This window comes from Monomorium pharaonis, chromosome 9 (assembly GCF_013373865.1).
Source record: "Monomorium pharaonis isolate MP-MQ-018 chromosome 9, ASM1337386v2, whole genome shotgun sequence".
Taxonomy (NCBI): Eukaryota; Metazoa; Arthropoda; class Insecta; order Hymenoptera; family Formicidae; genus Monomorium; species Monomorium pharaonis.
In genome coordinates, this window is record NC_050475.1 from 6,041,080 (window position 1) to 6,059,839 (window position 18,760).

Consider the following 18,760-nt stretch of genomic DNA (forward strand, 5'->3'; position numbering starts at 1 on the left):
TTTTTTAAAATTTCTGCTTGGCACGATTTATTCTCCTTACGATACACTGAAAAAAATATACTAGATTCAAATAAAAATTAAATATAATTTATTTTTTATAAAATTTCTGCTTGGTACCATTTCAAAAAATATTTATTTGAATCTAATATTTTTTTTTCAGTATAGAATGCAACTCTTTAATTGGGTTGTTCACATAGTACTCTGCTTTTTAGTACATTGTAAATAATATTCAATATGCTTTATCATATCGTGTTATATAAAATTACGTAATGTAAAATTAAGAATGACGGCTACAGATTACGATTTACATTTGTGAAATGTAATACTGCGCGCACACAATTAAGGACAATCCTTTCGCTATCGAAGAAACCGCCGTGTCCATCAATGGGTTTTCCAACGATATTGAAACGTGAATCACTGGACTATGCTACTACGGTTAATACCATGTACAATATTGTTGAGCCGATTATGTGTCGATATTGCGCCATTAGATATTAATTAATACCATAAAGTATCATCAGAGGCCACGTCGACAGGTAGATTTGTCTAATCGGTTACACGAACTTGATTTGACGATAATAGCAATTACAATGTACTTCAGAAAATGTAATTTTCAGTAAAAAAAAAAGACATTTGTATATGATAATGCTCGATAAAACTCTGTGACTTCAGATACATAAATGTATGTCAAATGATAAAACGAGAAACATAACACGCTAATCGAAACAGAATACGTAAAAAGAATTGTCAATTCCATATTTTAATTTTAATGCTTTCAGTACTGAGCCTTTAATCACCATTTTACGTGTTGTGTTCTTTTTTTTTTTTTTTTTTTTTTTTTTTGTTTTGTTTAAGCGCCCCGAGTTGTGTTCAAAATCCGTTTGTTTAAAATGTGCGAACTGAAGAACTAAAAGTGTTTAACAGGATAACTGTAACCAATATGGTTAATTTTTAAGTAATAAAATTTATAGCTTAATGTATTTTTTTACAGTATTTATAATTAAATACTGTATTATTACAATATTAATATATATAAATAATTTATAAAGAAACGTTGTAAATACTAACATAGGTCTCTTAAAGCAGTGCCCCTTATTTCTTAAAAATTAAACATTGTATTAATATTAATAAAAATATAATTTGCTTGATAATTTAAAAAATTACTAATTTATAGGTTTATAGCTTTTTTTACATAAAATCTGTTAAAAATAAATTCCTCAAAAGCAAAAATAAAATTTGTATAATGTTTTTTGCAAGTTGCATTAGTTTAAAGATATTAATAATAAGTATATTATTGATAATATCGTTTAACATGTTTCTTCAAAAGAGCCATTATCTGTTATAAACCACGATGAAATAAACTAAATAGAACTCCCCAATGGCTTCATAACGCATATCGCGTATTGTGTAAATAAAACAAACGTAAAAGCATCGTGTTTCAACTAGATTTATAAAAACATTTGTAATACAATTGCACCATATCTTGATAGAATTTTCACGGGTGAATCTCTATCCGGCTCGTCTTCGTGATCTAACCAGCAGCGATATCGCCGAGTCTTGTATTCACACATAAAAGAATTCTCATTGAGGCTCGACATAAAAGTCGAGGATCCATCGCGTAATTTAACTTCCCGACGGCGGGTGCACCTTCGTGAGCGGCCACTATCGCATAACTTTCCGACTCCGTGATACGCTTCCGTGATCTTATATATTTCTAAGTTAATGGGTCGAGCCTCCCATGGCGTGTCACGATCCTCGTCGTCCTTGCACGATAGGTCCGACAGGACGTTCCCGAACTGATTTACGAACATTTCTAGAATTCAAGCGGCTACCTAAAATATTCTCGCAGCAACTTGGTACCGCAATTTAATAAGTGTCGATAATGGCCACATATTTATCGTAAACAATTTCTATCTAGATGTACAAAAGAATGTGAAAATTATTAAACTGCAGCATTTTGAAATTAATTTCTCTGACTGTTTTTCAGAGTCATATTCTAAAAAAATACAAAACGTATTGCTTAAATATTTCAAAATATACAGGCAAAATAAAAAACAAAAGGTTTTCTACTAATATTAAGAGATTAAATATCTTTAATGTATGCTTCTATATAAATAGCTTTGAATTTTATTTCGAAGGAACGTATCTCTTTCTTTGTATTTTAGCTTCGCGAGAAAATGATTACATTTTTCTCTAGTTCTATTAATAAGAGAATGTAGAGAGCTTTAATAATACTAAAATTCCCTTGCAAAACTCGACATTCAATATCAAATTCAATTTGGTTTGTTTGACCAATATCACATAACACAATCGTGTTATACAACGCGCGCATACATATATATAACAGGATACAATCCATTTTCAATATCGCGTGCGTCAATTTGTACCTGACGTGCCAGATGACTAATTCGAGGTATTTCAAGAAGTTCACGAAATTCGCTTAACTGAATTCCCCGTCATCCTGGAGTAATGTGTACCACGGCGTCGCAAAAACGTCACGCTATCTCCTCGCACCCTCCTGAATTTATGGTGATAAATTATCGCGATCGAGATAAACGCACTCTCCGGATTGCCGACCGTTGCTCTTCGGTCTGACCCATTTCTCCTCGGAATGCCAACAGTCAATGCCGATTGGCATAAGCAAGAAGCATTCTTCCGCTCGAGTGGCAAGCAACCGTCGTAGCTCTTAGCGGATTAATCGCGCAACCTCCATCTTCCTCTGAGTGATCCCGCAAGCTCGTTTCGCGCAAGACTTTTCTAGAATGTCTTTATGTAAATCTGTTGGCTGCAAATGCAAGCGTTCTACAATCGTATCAGTATTACAAATGTAGAACTGAAAGCACATGGAGAAATGTAAGTAAAACACGAGTAAAGAAATTGATTAATGACGAACAATAGTAATGCAATAAGCAGCAGCAAATTAAAAAAATTAATACACGTTGATTGTTTAAATCTTACTGGTTACGTTTTTCTTGTATGTTACTAGCCTAAGAAACAAACAAACACGCACACACACACACACACACACACACAGAGTACATTGAAAAACAAATTGCTAGATACAAATAAATATTTTTTTGAATAGTGGTAAAAATATATTTTATAGAAAATGAATAATATTTATTTCAAACAGATAATATTTTCTAAATTATAGAAAACTAGTACTTGTTTTAAATAAACACTATTGATTTTCTATAAAATATTTTCTTGGCACTATTCAAAGAAATATTTATTTAAATCTAGTTTTTTTTCAGTGTAGCTGTTTCATACGATCACAGGATCATCGTAATCCGCTGTTTTTTATAATACGAAAAATATTTTTCTAAAATACACATTTTACTTTACTAAATATACAGACACCGACAGCTGTTTTTAGTTTCATAAAATGTACATATTAATAACATCACATTCTCAAAATATTTTGCTCTCCGTATTTTTATCGAATAAAATACCAACATCTTTTTTATAGTCAGTCAAATAGCATTTTTTAATCAAGCAAAGTTGTTATATATCTTTCGAACTTGTCCTCATTTCAAGCTGTATTTTGAATGACTGCGTTTTACGGCCGCAAATATACAAACTCGTTAGATTTCGCTTTATGAACGTTACGTATTCATTAAAAACTTCGCATCGTGCTGCTCTTCGTGAAAGCATTAAGATGTCAGGTGTTTTGCGAAAAGCTTCTCAACGAGAAGCTTCGCAAAAAAAACTCTTTATCGATTACAGATGATTTGTATGTTTGCATGTATGTTTTAATATTTAATTTCTATTCTGCAATTTTTAGATATACAAGAAACTGGAAAAAGGAAAAGAAGAGTCTTAATATATTTTTTTTTGTCTCATTTTTCGCGCTTTTCTTTATTCAATATAAAATAATATTCACGATGAAAGATTTTTTCCAGCGCAAGTCTAAAAGTAATTAGCCAGATTCGTTTCATTAATTTCTGTAGAAATAAAAATCTTTATTTCTTATGTTTAAAAAAATATTATTCACACGTAAAGTTTTCTATTTGGTTTTCATTAGCTTCATGATTATATTTATATTCGCATGATTAATAACTTTGTTTTTATTAAAAAATAAAATAACAAATGAATTGTATCTATATAAAGGATTCATGGAATAATACGTCCTAATGTATGTGGTCGCTCGTGTTTTACGGTACTTATTAAGTTTTAATGAGACTACTTTTAACGGTACGCCAGCTGCAATGCATAAATCGCAGCTGCGAGGATCCTCAGATAAATGTGTGCGACACGTGTTCAATATCCAGATTCAGGCTTAAAGGTTACAGACTTCAAGACTAACAATAAAAAATCATATAGAAATCATTACATTACGCATCCAAATCACAATAAATCGTATACGAATATATCGGTTTTGTCGCTGAAAAAATTAGTATACTAAAGAAAGATTTAGACGCAAGATGTTCTATGTGTACTTCAGTTTATCTCAACTCAAATTTATTAAATATTTCGATTGGATGCAATAATGCACATTAAAATCAAAATCGCCGTAAAGGTATGTGTTTAATATAATAAAATAAACTTCAATAGATTTTATTATGCTGTTTGATAGAAAATATTTTGTCCTACGAGATATGTATATTTCACTTTTACGTTTAAATCAGATCAGTGTACAACGACACCAGTGCATTAGTTTAATGTGCACCAGTGTGCATTAGTTAAATCAAACTCGTTATTAAATTTAGTAATTCCAATTCAATTTTTTTTCAAAATTGTAGTCTAAGCTACAATTGATCAAAAAGCAAGATACACAAATCTTTTTCCCAGCTATTTCTATAAGAATCTCTTGGAAGAAGACATTCGTCATCCTTTGGTCATCCTCTATAGAATTCTAAAATTCGTGATACACATTCCATGATGTATACGCAAGTGGCGAGACCCTATTGTCGAACTTTGCATGACCGTGCTTATTTCGTTCAAGCCACGTTGGAGACATCTCGGAGCTCGTATCATCTCGCGATGATGGTTCTGACAGTGACGTTTTTCAATATAAAGGATTTTTGTCAAATTACAAAATTTCGAATAAGTTATGTAACGTAATGATGAATTGTTTTTTTTTCATCATAATATTAGAATTAATGTTAATTACCGAATATTAACTCTCTCGCAAGAAACTTTTTTTAAATAACCCTTTCTCCTTTCTCTTAAATCGATTAATGTAGCAAAAACTGCAAATAATTTCGTTGCATTTTCTGGATATTTGAATAAAGACTGCTTCGCTTGCAAAAATGAGAAGCGAGAACTGAAGCTTTTTCTTGCTCTAGTTGCTGTCCCACATAAACGAGCTTAGCCATCGCGCTCGGGCACGAATACACATCCTACGGTAAGTTTTGCAAGACCCGAAGAACTCACGTTTATTTCCTGCTTTGAAATACATCGGACACACCAGCCACTCTTCCGCCGAGTATCTCGTTTGTCCGATTACTCCGTCGAACCGCAATTCTGATTCAACTTGAACAGTGTCTCCCAAACGATATTTCGTCAAGTCGAAAGATAAAAGCAAAATATTTCCAGAAATATCTTGAAAATTGTAAGTAAAATTAAGCTGAAGATAACAAATTAAAATAACAAATTGTTAGCAATAAATAAAAAACTGAAAAAACAACACATATATACAATATAATACCTTATAATTTTATAATTTTATTTAAATATTATACCTAAACCAATTTCAATCTTTTCAGTTGGATTTAACTGAAATGTCGCAATTTCTAATTTATTTGATTGCCATCGCAATCACTTGTTTTGGGTGTACCTTGCTAACTTTACATAAAAGTGTAAGATTAAATTTTTTACAACTTTTCCTCAGATTCCAAAGAGGTTTAAAGCAAAATTAAATTGGGAGACACTGAGGTAGAAGGATCTTCTTTCCTCTTCCACACTTCTAGTCGCACTCTGTTTTGTTACATTTCAGTTTACTCCACGGATGCGCAAAAGTTGGGTGAATCGACAGAAGCCAAGCTGCTTCACGGCAATGTGATCAAATTCGATTCGAGCGTTGGATAATTATAAACGCATTGTTAGACGATACTTTTAAATTTATTTATGCTTTCCTTAAGAAAAAAGTTGAATCAAATAAAAGTTTAGTTAAACTGGAAGATTAAGGAAAAGAATTAAAATTTTCCATTTCTTTTGATAAAAAGATAAAGATGGCTATTATGAGACACTTTTTTTAAAAAGCTTATATTTTCTTGAATAATAACTTTTAGCTTACTTAAAAGTTTTACGTTTTATAGATAGTACGTTCCAGTTTTATTACCAAAATGTATTAACGGCTTAAATCTGTATTTCATTTATTATGATAATTTTTCTCAGACTTGAAATAAAAGTCAGTTTTAAAAAAGATGTCCTAATATGATACAGTGGAGTTCTTTTAATATAAAATAATCTCATGTTAAGAAATTAAATGTGAAAAGAATACATTTTCAATTAAAAACTATTTTTATTTATTATATTTACATAAATATAACAAATTGTGACAATTTTTATCGATAAAACATTACAGAATAAAATATAAAAAAAATAAAAACTCTAAATTTTGACACAAAAATTAACTTATACTAAAAGATATCCTTCCCAATAAAGGGTGCGCAAAAACTTGTCCAGATTTTCCGTCTCCATATTATACTTCATATTAGGAACTAATACTTTATATTAGGATCTACACAAATCATACAAATGTTGAAATTATGCGTTTAAAATACCTAAGTTAATGACCAAATACCAAGATGCAATGATTATACTTGATGTTAGTACCATGTTAAAAATAAATATTATTGCTATTAAATTATATTATTTACAGACCTTTGAAACACGTTAAGAAATTTTGCTAAGTTACAGAAACAAAATCTTTATAGACATGACCATATACGTGCACTACACGGCTGCTACTTACATGAGATTTCACGATTATTGGTTACTAATATGAAAGTAGTCACTAATATTTATTTAAAAGTGTTTGTGTTTGTAAAATAATTGGGTGTCTCATATTAGGCATCCTTATTCTAACAATTAATCAGATGTAAATTTTTCTGTGTAAATAAATTAAATTTAGATTAAATAAAAAAGATATCGATTGAATTCTCAGACAAGTGTTATATGTATACTTAGAAAAAATATATTACAAATATACTCTTGCTAATTAATATCCTGTTTGAATTTCCTGTACATATCATTTTGGTCAGTAAGAAAGAAGCTTTAAAAAATAAAAAATATTTTCACAAAAAGTAGATATTATATTAACAGATAAAATTATAAAAACTTAAAAAAAGTTTTAAAAAATATTAATAAAAAAATAAATTTTAATTAATAAGAAAATAAATTCTGGCCAAATAAATTGCAACAAAGCAGCAGTGAAAACAAAGAACTCAATTTTTAATCAGTAAATATTTTTAATTTTAACAATTTATTTTTAAAAAACTTGAAAAAGTTATATATAAATAATTATTTAAAATATTTATGTGTGTATATAATATTTTTAAACATTACATACCCAATACAATAAAATCAATACGATCAACACAATAAAAATGTTCGTGCGTTATTTTCCTCTTGTACTTTTTTTTTTTACAATTTTCACTAAACTTTTTTAGTTAAAAAACACGACATAACCGGTTTTTGTTTCTAAATATGTTTTTTTTTCACAGTTGCAAAGTTGATGATAAAAATTGCCGAGTACGCGAACGGCTCGTCATTTCGATCGAGCGCGAGTCACGTGTTTCAATTATTCGGCCAAATTGGTGACATTGTTGATCAGAGCGCGTTGCGAGCGACTGTACATAGAAAACTGGTCGGTTAAAGTTTCAACATTTACGCGATACCGACATTCGACTGTAATGGAGCCACCCGAAGGATCGTCGAGGATACCTAACTGAAATCGCGCGGTGAACCTCTTTATGGTCTCTGCCATACAATCGTCGTTGTAAAAAGGGGGTTTTATATGAGCACAGTTATGCGTACGCACTGATGCGTGCTCAACAACAGTCGTGTGTCACTCTTACCCTGGAAACCGCTCCGTTTTTATGGCAACGGAAAACATTATCCTCGAATAAACGATGTACGATTCACATGCGTCGATTTCGATCGCGGTTATTGTTTGCGATCCGTGTACAAAAGAGACACACAGCCATGTCTCAGGTTAAAGATATTAGCTCAACGATATTACTGCAACATCGGCGTGTCGCATAAAAATCGATGTAAAAATTTCTTTCCTTACGGGTAAAGCGCTCTTTTGCCATTTTACTGAGCACTTTAGAAATATAATGTTCCTGATCTGCTATATACATTTAGCAAAACCCACAGAGATACATTTCCTTACTTGATTTCTTTATATGTTAAATATTTCATTATTTTTAACTGCTACGTAAAATAAATCTCTATTGCGTGTTCATGCGATGTCGGTAATAATTCCGACGTATATCTCAGAAATGAGATAGCCTGCGCAAATTATTAAATTTTATCTGATTACGGCTATCCGAAGGATGCATCCTGTAGGAAAACACACTAAGAGAGATATTTCTTGCTTTATTAATGATCACGATCACAGCCTCGTTGCAGAAAGCAGAAGAGCCTTGCTTTGCATACTCTAGCAAAACCGAGGCGACGTGTATCGCCGCCGCGTAGCCTCGTCTCGCGCGTGGAAATCGCGGGTGAACGAGATAAAATCTCTAAGCGTAACACCATTTCTCTCTGCAACACGAGCAAAACTAGTCGAAACTCTTCCGAACAAAAGCAAAAGCAGTGTTGGCGTTGCCGCCCGTGCCTAAAAGGCGCGCTCAAAACCATTACCGTGCAACGTGAACGCAATTCGGTTGGAACACCACGGCGCAAAAATAGAACTTGAGAAAAGTCTTTATTTAATTAAACTTAAAATTCGAACGTGCCTGTCGAACGAAGGCGCGAGGTTATCGCGAATTAACTCCAAATTGAAAACTTAAAAACGACACTGCGTCAAAATAACGATTTCAATTATCCCTTAGCAACCCTTAACAAGTCTGTTACAACTTTTCGATTTGTTCCAATAAATCTCAATTCTAAATGTTAAATAATTTGATAAATTGAGATTTTTCTTTAACACGATCAGTTTGCGCGAAACCAATAAAAACAATTAAAACTAAGCTGCATATAGATACGGACGCGTACAATAATTTTCTAAAAAGTTCCGGTGATATAAATAATTAAAACATTTTTTAAACAATTATTTTGCCCGGAAAACTTGAATTTTGAGGGCTAGACGTGAGATGCTGTCTCTTCCGGTCTCTCCCCGTCTCTTCCGGTCTCTTCCCATCTCTCCCCGTCTCTCCCGGTCTCTCCCCGTCTCTTCCGGTCTCTTCCCATCTCTCCCCGTCTCTCCCGGTCTCTCCCCGTCTCTCCCGGTCTCTCCTCGTCTCTCCCGGTCTCTCCCCATCTCTCCCGGTCTCTCCCGGTCTCTCCCCGTTTCTCCCGGTCTCCCCCGGTCTCTCCCCGTCTTTACCCGTCTCTCCCGGTCTCTCCCCGTCTCTCCCGGTCTCTCCCCGTCTCTCCCGGTCTCTCCCCGTCTCTCCCGGTCTCTTCCGGTCTCTTCCGATCTCTTTCGATCTCTCCCGGTCTCTCCCGGTCTCTCCCGGTCTCTCCCCGTTTCTCCCGGTCTCTCCCGGTCTCTCCCCGTCTTTACCCGTCTCTCCCGGTCTCTCCCGGTCTCTCCCCGTCTCTCCCGGTCTCTCCCGGTCTCTCCCGGTCTTTCCCCGTCTCTCCCGGTCTCTTCCGGTCTCTTCCGATCTCTCCCGGTCTCTCCCGGTCTCTCCCCGTCTCTCCCCGTCTTTCCCGGTCTCACCCAAAAAATTTGAATTTTGAGGGCAAAATAAATGTTTAAAAAATGTTTTAATTATTTATATCACCGGAACTCTTTAGAAAATTATTGTACGCGTCCGTATCTATATGGAAACTGCGTTAAAATAAATAGAACTGTCGATATTCGACCAGCATCTCACGTCTAGTCCTCAAAATTCAAGTTTTTCGGGCAAAATAATTGTTAAAAAAATGTTCTAATTATTTATATCACCGGAACTTTTTAGAAAATTATTGTACGCGTCCGGAACTATATGAGAACTGCGTTAAAATAAATAGAACTGTCGATATTCGACCAGCATCTCACGTCTAGTCCTCAAAATTCAAGTTTTTCGGGCAAAATAATTGTTAAAAAAATGTTCTAATTATTTATATCACCGGAACTTTTTAGAAAATTATTGTACGCGTCCGGAACTATATGAGAACTGCGTTAAAATAAATAGAACTGTCGATATTCGACCAGCATCTCATGTCTAGAGCTATAAATACAAGTTTTCCATCAAGATAGTTGTTAAAAAATACTTTCTAAATTTTTTAAATTAATTAATTTTGTCTATCTGAGATGCCAGTTACACCACATCCACGTGCGCAGACGTATACGCATATATACGTATGTTTTGTAACAAAAAAAATTTTTTTTATTAATTTAAACATCAGAACTATTGATAGGACGTCTCTAAACGATAGAACTCTATAATTTAGTCTTCTCTGTGGCCGTATATTCGAAATACGGTAAGATGCTATTATGTGATTTTGGTAGTTAGCATCTCATTTATAAAAATTTAATTAAAATAGGTAATTCACGGAGCTATTGTTGAAACCTATCAAGAACTGTAGAACTATGCTGGATGCAAGTAATTCTGCAGTATTTTTATGAGATGCTAAACTTTGAAATGCTAACTTCACACACGTTTACATATGTACAAAAAATTAAAATTAAATTAGAATTTTCTCTATAATCAAATTTTATATCTCAAAAGAAATGAGAACAAAATTCATAAATGTGGTTTTTTTTCTACATCTTATTCATATAATAATTAATCCAAAAGTTCTTACGTGTCGCATTATATCGATTCTTAAATGTTAACAATCTAACTGAAAAAGTTGGTAAGAGTGGCGCTCTTTAAACTTCCAACAATTTCTCGGCAATTTATAAATAAGAGAACTTGGGAAATTCTAATTTATTCTTAATTTCTTATTCTAATTTGTTTATATATACAGCAAAACACACGTACACACACACACACACACACACACACACACACACACACACACACACACACACACCAATAACAGTGATAGCAAAAATAATATCAATTGTGTCATTAACGAAGAAATTCCTCTATTGAATTTATGTCGAAATAAATCTCCGCAATCCGCAATTATTTAATTGCAAGTTGTACCCAGAGTTCGAAACTGTGTAGAAATAAATTCGCACGAATCTCTTCATTTTTCAACAAGAAACATAGCTCTTCGCGTTAATAAAGCTCTCTTGTGAAAAATTATGTTTCCTACTGAAGAAATAGACTGACGTCACTCTATCTCGCGATATTCTTTATATCTTGGAAGATCGAGAGCGAAAGTACACACTTATAAGGTGAAGTAAATAGTTCTCTTCGCGCGGTACTTTATCCCAACTAGGTCGCGAGTTAAGAACCCTAAATCATTTCGCATCGATATCGGCCTCAGTCAGCGTGGCGTAAATGCAATTAAGTTCTTAACGGGCGAATCGCGCGAGCGCGAGAGTACGCGTAACTTTACTCCGCGGCAAATAAATTACATCTCGAATCGGCGCGTGCTTTAATTGTTTTATCCAATACGTTCACGTGAGTAAAGCAACTCGACTCTTAATGAACGGCCAGCAATAAAATCCGTTACGGGCGCTATGTCGTTCGCACATTTTTCTTCATTTCTTGTCAATGTGTCTTCCTTTTCTTCTACTGGTTTTTTTTATCTCGCCTTTTTGTTGAAACCTTTATGTCCTGAACGCCGACGGCATCTTCGCGGCTATTTCCTCACGAGGATGCCAAATGGTGCTAGATATAATATTTTTAATCTCAAAGAAATAATCCCGAGAGTGTCTCGATTATTGATAAACGATATGCCATGCGCGAAAAACTTTATATTAAATTTCGTGATGCATTAAATTTCAATAATTCTGACAGTTTACCCACGATGAAGCATAGTCTGGAGGGGAAACTTCTCGTGTACGTAATCCGGTTAAACATAAAATTCTAGGATTGTAATGCGAAAAAGTTAAGCGAAAAGTGCATTAGCACATATTTAAAAAAAACCGTTGAAAAAACTATCTTAATAACGCACATTACATACTGTACCTTTTCGCTTGGAATTACTGGGGCACGGTAAGTTGGCCTATGGTACTAAATACGCTACTGCAAATGTAAAAGCTTGAAGTCTCAGGTAGTCTGAACTGTTCAAACAGCTAAGTACCACATTACGTAGTCGTATTCAATTTACTGATAAAAATATTAGTCAAAACATATCATGTCGCAACTATAAAGTTAAAATTAACAATACAGAAACTATAGGTAAATCAATTTTATCGACAGATCAGCATGATTTTATTACTGAATAAATTTTCAAAGTTAACTAATTTTTTGTATACATCTTTTTAGATATTTAACATGCTGTACTTTACAAGCTTAATCTGACATTTTACAAAGCCAAAAATCGATTACAAGTCTCTTTAATTTTGCAAACTAATTACAATGCGTATCTAAAAATTTTGCTGAATAGACAGATATACAGATATACAAATACATAAATCTGAAAATATTTTTATCGGATCAAAATTGTGTACGACGCTAAAATTGTTTGCTAAAATGTCAAAATTCCTTACAATATTGCTCATCATACTCGATATCTATCATAATTGTTTTGATGGTCTAACAAAATCACTTTCAGATCCATATGATATCTGTATAATAGTAATTTTTCATTTATTTCTGATTTATTCTAATTCATCTCTCATATTTTTCTTATTATTTTTTATTAAGAACCTTTTATAAGCAATGATATGTAGATTACCAGAAAAAGAAGCAAAAAGCACACATACGATATTCATAATATTACATGTGCAATTATAGTATAAATAATAAAAAACTTAAACTGAAATATTTTATCAAAAACTGTGATATTAGCTTCACTGTAAAAAAGTATATAAAATTACGTTAGAGTATAACAAGTACAGTCGCGTGTACAAGTGTCTATAAATCATGTGATTTTTACATTTATTGTGCTGACATAATTTTTAATACTTTTTTTACAGTGAAGCCAATATCACAGTTATCGGTAAAACATCGTTTCGCATCGTACCATTCACATCGTTTCATTTAATCGGGCTCTTTTTATCCAAACAGTCAAACGACGTTATCGCTGGGAGCGATAAAATAATCATATTTATAAAATACATGTCTGTTTGACACTGTGGATAAACTATATCTAAATTTTGTAATTATTATTGTTCAGTGACCAAATGTCTCAATAACAATGTTTATAGATCTGATCAGTGAATAACTAGGTTATCGGAGAAATGGAGATTAAAGAGTAAACGCAGCATCACTCAATTTGTAATAATTGACCAAAATTCCCAATAATTTTCAATAATTACATTTGTTAATTTACATGTCTAACTATTTTCATTTAATATTCATTAAATTCTCATGCTTTAAAAATAACGAGAAGCAAGAAAACTCACAGTGTTTTTCTGTCAAATACTTCACTTTCTACAGTTGTATAAAATTTAATTATTAAGTTATTTAAGAAATAAACTCGTAGGTGATATTTATAAATATTCAATAAATTTTAATGTTATTTAAATAATACAATTAAATATTCAATAAATTTTAATATTATTTAAATGATGCGATTCATTCCACAAAATTTAATGCGTAAAATTTAATTTAAAAACAAAAACTCTTCAACTTCAGACTAATATATTAAATATAGAAAACTATAATTAATACCTTTCAATATAAGATAAATTTTGCCAATATTTATTTAAAAAGTCTATCGGCACATGATAAGTAAAAATGTAGTGACTTGTTAAATAGATGTTACAATTTAAACCATTTAAATACTTTTAGTTGGAAAAAGGGAATTACTTATGCACATTCATGTCCGTGCAACTTAGCAGTCGCGACAACTAGTTTGGCAAAATTTACATTGTCCCAAATACAGTATTGTCCGTTTCATTATTCTCACTTTAAATTCTCTCAAGTCTCACCTGGAATACTCGTTGCCGCGATTATAATATAAGAACGACTGCATATTCATTTCGGTTTACCTCGATTAAACCGTAGCGGCAATATAGACGCGGAACATTTTGCGGGACAAAAAACCGATCCGTACGTATTAGATGTTTCCTTCAGGCCGTATTTCACGCGGCGTATTAACCACATAATTTAGTGCCCGTGCTTACGTTCTTTTATTATGTGCGAAACTCGCACGCGCGGAATCTCATTTCGGAATTTTGACCCGATGCGAAACGCGTTTCGTCGAGATGATGCGAGACCGTTGTTGCGGCGAATCAAGAATTACGTTACGGCGAAGATAAACCTTTCAACTCCGCGCCTTTATTTAGATCAGGTGACAAATTCGAATTTTTCACGTAAATAGGAAATGCAAAATTTTCTACGTGATTCACGCGATACAGATTCTTATGAGCACCCGATAACTTTCGCGCGACGATATTGAATGCGCAACTATAGAGAGCATATGACCAGCGGAATTTCCGTCTGTTATATTTGATTCTAGAATACGAAATTATTCGCGGTTTCAATCTGGAAGCGGAATCGCACAATATCGAATCTAATTCGAGTCAAGTGCGCCCGGCATTGGCATATACCGTTCAGAATTGGGTGACACCAATACGTCCGTCTAGCGCTACCCTATTTTTTTTTTCAATTACAAATGCAAACGAAATTTGACGTGCCAAAAATTTAAAGCATCCAATACCGCGTTTTCGGTGCAGTGGACAAATTGCGAGATTCGTCGGTTCGACAACCGCTGTTTATTGATGGCAATCAACACAAACGGGAAAAGTTGAACTGGCGCGAGCTTTTCTGGGAGATGTATCGATTATTATAACGGCAGGCGCAGAGATAAATTATTTCCCGAAAGAGAGTAGATCAATATCGTCTCATTTATCGGAACGTTCTATTTAGTCACTAGGAGGTAAATTATTGGATGTTAAATCACATGCTCCTGTTCTCTTCACTAATAAAATACATTCTTCTTACTATATCATTAAACATATAAAGATAAATATGTACACAAATAGATAATAATAAGTTGAATATTAGACTAATAAATATGTAACACAAATGGGAAGAAATGTCATTTTTTGATCAACGAATCTTGGTACTTATACATGATAATGTTTCTGTATATCAATTATTAAATATATTTTTTAGTTCTATAAACTGCGTGCCGCTTGTTGAACTTAAAATACAATCGTAAACTGAAATTAAAAATACCATCTTTAATTAAATTAATATATGTATTGGCATTTTTCTTCTCATACAGACTAAAAAATTATCTTGATTTTTTTAATTAAAAAATATTAATTATTGTAACTTAATTAACATTAATCCTAATTCATTGTTGAGTTATTTGTATTATTTGTTTAAACTTTAAACTTAAAAACCAAACAAGACAATAAAATAATTCATTTTAAAAGCTTTTTCTAGTAGCAAAATAGCCTCGTCAGGTCATAATGTCGATTGCAGAGTGACCTGTTTAATTAACAAAGCTATCTCATTCAGATTATGTCTGCTATCAAACATATATATAAATTTCTATTAAATCATGCGGAATGTTGTTGAGTATAATCACGATGAGGGATTACATTATTGGATATCTTCCACTCGAGTAATTCCGGTAAATTTATCGTGCATTGGTTGGCAAATTTACGGGATGCAAACTTGCATTGGACTTAAAAATTATTGCATTGTTCGCATAAACGTAGCATTTCTTTGTTAAAATAGTCGCCCAGTTCCGAATATCACTTTACGTGATAAACAATTTGCATTATTGCTTATGCGGTTTTTTCTCTTCAATTCATCAAGTGTCAAAAATGTCTGTTATATAAATACATATCAGTCCGTTGCAAAATTTTAATTTTTTTTTGGTAAAACTTTGTATTAAATAAACCCGGAATTGGTTGAAAAAAAGGATTGAAAAATTCAATCCTTCCGGTACAAAAAGAAAAAAAGGTATATTGAAGCTCGTGGTGCGACAATTTTGCTTCAATTTTGCTGAAATTTAGTTTTTCAACTTTATTCGACCAACGTTTTTGCACTAATCTAAAAATAATTCAATTATTGTTAAAAATTAAAATAAAAATATGAATTCTAATTATTTCAGAAGCCACGTATTCCTCATACCGGGCTGGTTTCTGCGTGATTTTAATTGTGCTAACATATTTGTTTCATCGATGGGAGGGGGACGACGACTAAAAGTATGTCTATCAGATTTCAAACACAGCACGCTCCGTAAAACAATGATCCTCCGTGATGAAACTTGCGAACTCATGCGAGTCGACCATAAACGGATTAATTTCTCAATGGGGCAACAGAATATTCGGCAAATTCTGTGGGAACGAAGTACGCGAGGCGCCCGATAAAATTCACGATCGGCAATTTTCAAAAAACGGATGCGCGTCGGTCGCCGGGACGATTTTTTTTCAACTGGCCGCTATCAAACAGACGAGACGACGAGCGGAGTCCTTTGCGACTTCACGTACGATCGGCTGAAAAAGCCGTCCTTTACGTTTCCCGGGCGATTCAATTTAACCGCGACCGGTCCGAACTGGTCGACGGACGGATGCTGTCATGAAGTTGTCCAAGTAGATTGGATCTTATTGAATCCAGAGCTGTCCTGCCGGAAGGGTAGACCATCCTCCTTCTTGATGGGAACGAGCGCGCATCCTCATATAAAACAGTGTGCTCGCGTCGCTTACTCGGTATTGAATTGCGACACTGGGCGTTGACGTCCATTGCGAATCTCGGGTCAACACCTGGCACCACGAAAGAGAAAGAGAGAGAGAGAGAAAAGCAACGGCCACGTCGAATTTAACTCACGAAAAAGTCGTCACGGACGAGTAGAGTTCACTCTTTCTGGCAATCGGACGTTTCCGCGTCGTTCGTCGCGGATCAGTGTACACCATCGTGTACTTCATGGACAGTAGTTCAACGAAAGCGTAGGGAACGAGCGATCGAAGGGAGCGAAAGGGTGGATCGTCCCGGAGGACGATCTCCATAAAGCGCTTTCGTACGCGTAGGCAAATAGCACGTTTGCTCGAAAAATACGTCGAAAGTCTAGCGAAATATTGCGTTAGAGAAAATCGGTTAGGAGTGTGCCCGGTGCACAGTATTTGCTTTTATCGCGACGTCATAGGAAATTGGTAGCAGCCGGTAAATAATCTATCAAAGTGTAAGTTTTGATAGAATTTTTACATTTCTATGGACCGCCGGTTAGATGTTAAAACTAGATAACTGCGTGACAAAACTACGCATCATTTTTTTTGTGTCAGAACTTGTAGCGGTACCATCATTTTTACAGAGTGAAAATGTCTCGACTTTGAATAGCTGGCCAGTTGGCAGAATCTAAAAGAACTCGATGTGTCTTTAATAGTGTTTCCTGAAATTCGCTCTCCAGCAAAGTTTCCAGCAACTTTTCCGAAACTTTCTGTAAGACACGTCCTCTACATAAAAAAATCCTGACATTATTTACGGCATTTTTTAAACCATCTATTTTTTTTTTAAACGATTAGTTATCGATTCGCTTTCATTTACGTGTCATTAAAATTAATCGTCGCTAATTTATTTGTTTGCTGTTAATCTTGATATTATTTATAGTTTTTCAGTTCCGTGCACGGAGAGAATTTTCTCTTAAAATTTACCCTCAAAATCTGGTAATTGTGGGATAATGTGTGACCTCGAGGAATTTTACCATACTCTAGTAAAATGTACTATACTTTAAGTAAATTTTACTAAAGATGTAGTAAACTTTACTATACTTTTAGTAAATTTTATTAAAAAGTATAATAAAACTCCTCGAGTTAACACATTATCCTACAATTACCAGATTTTGAGAGTAAATTTTAAGAGAAAATTCTCTCCGTGTGGAGAAACGCATAAACGACGACTTCAAAATTGCTTATCAAATTTTGTTGAGATTTCGCGGACAAATTAAATCATAAAGCATCGCGCTCTAGCTTGAATTTGCTAATGGCTTTACTTGGCTAATGGAGGAAAATGTAGTGTAAGCTGCGTTTAAGCTCTGCCTGATATAGATAACCTTAGCGATTCATTCGATTAATTCGCGCGTGTGATTCAATAATGTTTCCTGCGAGGCTGCTTTTCGGGGCAAAAGTCAGTTGCCGGCGCATCCCTTCCGGATATTGGAAGCCCACAGACCCAGACAACAATGGAAGAACGTTTTCTTTCTTGACGGCGAGCGGAAGTTACGGCAGTTGAAACCGCTCGTCTGAATTGGAGTTTGTTAATGCATACAGACATCGTATTCGCGCTAACGGGTGTATAATTAAAAATCTGAGAGAAGCAGGTGTCAGAAATAGTGCGACATTATTAACTAGAAACTTCAAAATATTCCATGCTTAATCAAAGAAAAAAAATACTCAACGGGACAGTGCTGATGACTGCAAATTTATTTGTATCTCTTTTTAGTAATTTATTGTCGATATAATTGAATTATAGAAAAAAATAATAGACAATGAGTCATTGATTATCATTAACACTAAATAATCAATTTATATGTATTTTTGTTATAATAAAAAGCAATATAATATTACACACTTTAAAAGTGAAAATATATGGTACTTTTAATTTTTTATTGATATAAATAAAAAAATATTATTTGTCAGATA

General features: G+C 33.6%; 1 protein-coding gene across 4 annotated transcripts in view; it reads right to left on the reverse strand.

Moving 5' to 3' along the window:
- Window positions 1-18,760, reverse strand: part of LOC105832228 (alkaline phosphatase) — a 216,083-nt gene that overhangs the window by 33,499 nt on the left and 163,824 nt on the right. The gene's annotated exons all lie outside the window — the stretch shown is intronic.